Source organism: Sceloporus occidentalis, unplaced genomic scaffold (assembly GCF_023333645.1).
Source record: "Sceloporus occidentalis isolate IW3139 unplaced genomic scaffold, rSceOcc1.0.p SCAF_37, whole genome shotgun sequence".
Classification (NCBI taxonomy): domain Eukaryota; kingdom Metazoa; phylum Chordata; class Lepidosauria; order Squamata; family Phrynosomatidae; genus Sceloporus; species Sceloporus occidentalis.
In genome coordinates this window covers 10,591,341-10,597,354 of record NW_028317017.1, presented here as the reverse complement: position 1 = coordinate 10,597,354, position 6,014 = coordinate 10,591,341, and positions in this window count along the sequence as shown.

Sequence of the window (6,014 nt, the reverse complement as noted above, 5' to 3'; positions counted from 1 at the left end):
GCAGGACCGTAGGCTGGGTCCCTGGTGAGTGGCAATCAGTGTTTCCACCATGCAAGAGATCTTATGTTGTGCCAGGGACCACAGGCTGTCATCGAGATCGCATCAGATATCACATTGAAGCTAACAAGTGTGATCAGCTGCTTCATATATTTTATGTGTCTGTTTGCCTTAACATAACAGGTAAGAGCTCAGTAACGCTCACCTGGTTTAAGTGCAATGGGGTAAACTCTAGTCATTGGACTAAGTAAAGCAGAGCATTTCCTACACCGCCAGCCTACACGGGGTCGCTTTTGTTCTGCATGTCCTCGGTTGAGGGAATATTTATCTAGTAATTTCCCCCCAAAATGGGCATTGACAGGGGGTCCTGTGGATAATAGTGCTGCTCTTTCACACACCTGAGAACAGTCATTTAAAATAAAAAGCGGTAGATGAGTCACAATGCTGTTTCTAATCTCATCTATTTAATATGTCTGGATGGTTTTTCTGAAACCTAAAAGTATCTTAGTGAATGTTTTCCCCGGCCTTAAGCAATCACTCCGGTTTGCTTTAGAAAGTCATTGTTCTTTATTTCCCCGAGATGATTGACAGCTATTAAAGTATTCATATGAGACGATACCTTTTTATCATTCAAGAAATTTTTGGAGCTGAATCAACGAAACAGAATTGAATTATTCTTCCGCCTACTCAGATACCGGCTTCCTGTGAGCGGAGCTTCGTGCAGTTTTAATAATCTCTTAACCGACTCGCTGCTGGAAGGCTGGGATTTCAAAGGTTTTGCACGATGCCAGGACTGGAGCTCGTCGGCACACAGACAGTGAACATTTCATTTAATAGGCTCAGGATGTTGTTAGAAACCAGATACGGAACAAAGTCAATAAAAATAAATAAAGATAACTCCCGGTGCGGTGATCATATCTTTCTTCGGCAACGAAGTTTTGAAAATAAATGACTATTTCTTGGTTGATGAAAGTTCATTAATATGCAAAATACCTATATATACATATATATAGCCAGCCTCTGTACATTCATACCGCCCTTCTTAAGTCTGTCTTTGATAGAAAAGCATATAATCAACAAACCCATATATAATATACATATTGTAGCAGTGTGAGAAATGTATGATGTGTGTACTGTTTAAAGGGACATACCAGCCATTGTATGCACTTTAACACATGACGTGGCACGTCGCCTTGAAAAGGCACATAGGATTCCCCCATATGCATTCCCCTCCCCCAGTTGCTGTGTTTGGCCAAACATATCTCCTGATATGTGGTTTACTAACCGCCAGTCATCTCCAGTGTTGGCTTTGGAGGGCTGGCAGTGGTCTAATGTGACCGTTCAATGCACATGAACGAGAAGCTCTCCTAATTAATTTGAATGGGAGCGTTTCTTCAAGCAGCCAATCTGCGGTGCGAATCATGACTGTTCATATGCTCATGTAAGTGTATCCAGTATACGTATATAGAGTGGAAAAATCAAGCATAGCCAGAACCTGGCCCACCTTGCCAAGCACGCCCAAGTATTCTAAAATGTTTAGATTTGGGTGTTTTAAAATTCCTAAAATGGAAACCAGGGACCAGACAACTGCACGCCAAAAATGTCTATTTATACTATGTAGGCTGTGCCTCTAAAATATGGCGCAACAGTATATGGTGTGAAATCCCGGAGCCCTGTTTCTTAGTGTACCTGAGATCCGGGTGACTGGGGTGCTACCCTAGGTAAATATACCCCTGGGTGGGGAAGTCAAGTTGTAAACAGTAAACCCTTAGCCTAATGCTCATTTGGGGAGGCCATTAGCGTATTAAACCTCCTACCTTCTGCACGATGCAAGGTTTTCTAGATCAGTGGATGCCAACCCCTTCCTCAAAGCACTCTAGAAATGTGTTTTATTCCACTAGAGAGATTCATACACCCTTTGGTGTGCCTTGAGGAGTGTGGTGAGTCAAGATTACAAGTGTCTGGCTGCATGGTGTATGGTCATTCCAAAATCTAATTTTATAAATATCTGTATTAGTAACATAGTAACATAGTAACATAGTTCATAAGGTTGAAAAAAGACCAAAGTCCATCAAGTTCAACCTATATACATATTGTGTCCCTACTGTGTTGATCCAGAGGAAGGCAAAAAACCCTTATGAAGCAGATGCCAATTGTCCCATACCAGGGGGAAAATTCCTTCCCGACTCCAAATATGGCAATCAGAATAAATCCCTGGATCAACGTTCTGTCCCTATTAATCTAATATCCATAACTTGTAATATTATTGCTTTCAAGAAACACGTCCAGGCTCCTTTTGAACTCTTTTATTGAGTTTACCATTACCACTTCCTCTGGCAGAGAGTTCCATAATCTCACCGCCCTTACTGTAAAGAACCCCCGTCTGTGCTGGTGTAGAAACCTTCTTTCCTCCACCCGTAGAGGATGTCCCCTTGTTATAGATACAGTCCTGGGTATAAATAGGTCCTGGGAGTGATCTCTGTACTGCCCCCTTATATATTTATACATAGTTATTAATTCCCCCCTAAGCCGTCTTTTTTCCAAACTAAATAACCCCAATTCTGATAATCTTTCTGGGTACTGTAATCCTCCCATTCCCCTTATTACTCTGGTTGCCCGCCTTTGAACCCTCTCCAGCTCCACTATATCTTTCTATTACACTGGTGCCCAGTACTGTACACAGTATTCCATGTGTGGTCTGACTAGTGACTTGCACAGTGGTAGAATTATTTCCTTGTCGTGGGTATCTATGCCCCTTTTGATGCACCCCATGATTTTATTTGCCTTAGCAGAAGCTGCCTGACACTGGTCGCTACAGGTAAATTTACTGTTAACTAAAAGTCCTTTTCCATGTCAGTCGTCCCCAGTGTTTTCCCATTTAATACATATTCCCAGCCTGGATTTTTCTTCCCCATGTGCATAACCTTACATTTATCTGTGTTGAACCTCATCTGCCACATCCCAGCCCAAGCCTCCAACCTATGCAGATCCATTTGTAATCGTGCACTGTCCTCTATTGTGTTAACCACGTTACAGAGCTTAGTATAGTCTGCAAAGATTGATACTTTACTATACAATCCTTCTACAAGGTCATTAATAAATATATTCAGGGGCGTAACTAGACGCCTCAGGGCCCGGGTGCGAGAATCTGTTAAGGGCCCCCCCACCCCCCCCCCCAAAAAAACATGATTTTTACCCAACAATTTTTTTTCAACTAATTCAACAAATTCAATTTACATATTGAATCATATCTGTAAAAAAATCAAAGAAAAAGGGGCGCATGTACAAAGGGCATAATCCAGGGGTGTCCAAGTTTTTTCTGCAGTGGGCCACTTCATCAGAATTGTATACGTGCGCGGGCCGCACTCATTTTTCACTGTGACAAAAAATATGGCCTTTAATAAAATATGCAGATTAAAATAAAGTAAAATGACACAAAACCTTTACTCTTCCTCTCACTGATTTCTGGGCCTTGAAAGTTTTGCGACTACAAATTCAGGATTCCCTAGATTTATTCTAGGGATGAACTAAAATGAAAATTCTGGACCAAAACATTCAGGGTTCACTTAACCAAAACCGAAAATGACCCCCACCTTTAAAAATAATAATAAAAACTCACATGTTTAATAAAAGTAGGTAACACACAATTGGACAAAATTAGCAATATGACTTGGCATGATAGGAGTGTGATTGCTAACAGCAATCACACTCCTATCATACCCAGGCAACCAGTAAATGCTGGTACCTAGGCATGATGGGACTGTGCTCGCTGTGATTGCTGTTAGCAATCACACTCCTATCATGCCAAGTCAGCCAGTACATGCTGGTACAGGGTGGCTGTAAGTGATGTGCATACCCCATACTGCTGGCAGCATCACTACACAAGGGGGGCAGCTAGCTAGGTTTCAGCATGTACTGGCTGACTTGGCATGATAGGAGTGTGATTGCTAACAGTAGTCACAGTCCCATCATGCCTAGGTTCCAGCACTTACACATCCATCCAGTAAATGCTGGAACCTAGGCATGATGGGACTCTGATTGCTGTTAGCAATCACACTCCTATCATGCCAAGTCAGCCAATACACGCTGGTACAGGATGGCTGTAAGTGATGTGCAGACCCCATACTGCTGGCAGCATCAATACACAAGGGGGGCAGCTAGCCAGGTTTCAGCATGTACTGGCTGACTTGGCATGATAGGAGTGTGATTGCTAACAGCAATCACAGTCCCATCATGCCTAGGTTCCAGCACTTACACAACCATCCAGTAAATGCTGGAACCTAGGCATTATGGGACTGTGATTGCTGTTAGCAATCACACTCCTATCATGCCAAGTCAGCCAGTACATGCTGGTACAGGGTGGCTGTAAGTGCAGACCCCATACTGCTGGCAGCATCACTACACAAGGGGGGCAGCTGGCCAGGTTTCAGCATGTACTGGCTGACTTGGCATGATAGGAGTGTGATTGCTAACAGCTAACAGCAATCACAGTCCCATCATGCCTAGGTTCCAGCACTTACACATCCATGCTATCACACACACACACACTCATTTATTCATATAATCATTAATTCACAGATTCATTCCCTCAATCACACACACTCATTCAAACACCCTCCCCACCCCCTTACCTGCACTGCAGCTCCCTCGATGCCGCTCACAGACTTCAGCAGGGGGCGCGGCCTCCCTCTGCCTTCTCTGCTATAGCACAGAGGAAGTAGGAAGTCACGTGAACTCCGCTTCCTCTGTGCAGTCCAGAAGACCCTCCCACAAGTAAGTAGCAGGGCTTGAGGTGCGGCTCGTGTAAGATCGGTTGCCCTGGCTGCCGATCTTACGCGGGCCGCACCTCGAGGTCTCGCGGGCCGCATTTGGCCCGCGGTCCGCATGTTGGACGCCCCTGCCTTATTTAAAAAAAAAAAAAAAAAACTTAAAAAAGATTTCGGGCGGCCCCTTGGCTTGGGCCCCCCTGCCGCCGGGGCCCGGTCGCAGTCGCGACCCCTGCGACCCCGGTAGATCCGCCACTGAATATATTAAAAAGAATAGGACCCAAAACTGACCCCTGTGGTACCCCACTAGCAACAGTAACCCACTCAGAGTATGTACCATTAATAACCACCCTCTGTTTCCTATCACTGAGCCAGTTACTTACCCACATACACACATTCTCCCCCAGCCCAAGCATTCTCATTTTATGTACGAGCCTTTTATGTGGCACCGTATCAAATGCTTTGGAAAAATCAAGATATACGACATCCAGCGATTCACCCCGATCCAGTCTTGAGCTCACCTCCTCATGAAAGCTGATCAGGTTAGTTTGACAGGACCGATCCCTTGTAAATATGCTGATATGGAGTATTATTAATTTGTTAGCCGGGATGTATGTCCAATATTATGAAATTATATTAAAGCATGAAGCATTTCTGATTTAAGGTACAGTCCTATGTATTTGTATGTATAAACATAGCTACACAGCTGAAGTATACAAATAGGTGGATACATACAGTATTTCTGAGAAGAAACAGCTAGTAGCGTGTGTACGTGGGGCATGAGTCATTCTGCCTCTCTGCTATTGGAGGATCGGCGAACACCCTTGGGATTGTGAGTCAATTACAGCCATTCTTAGCTCCATTCAGAGATTTATAGCCTGCAAACATAGGGAACAATTCATTCAGTGAAGTTCATTCATGGAAAACTGCAACGCCCCCAAACTCTTCAACTACAGAATGCTGCCACTGTGCCATGCCTAACACAGAAGATGAAGAAGGACTGTCATTTACAGAGGATAGTTGGAGTCTCATTCTGTCTCATATGCCTGAATAAGCGCTTCATTGAAAATCCTGTTGCTTTATTTTTGCAGGTGCCTGGCACAGATACATTTTAATATAGACTTGCATTTTTTTGTAACATGATATTTATTCAGATACGTGAAAAAAATGACTAAAAACTCCAATATATCACTGGAAAGAGACTAGAGACAGCTACATTGGTAAATATATTTACAAATATATTAACATTCT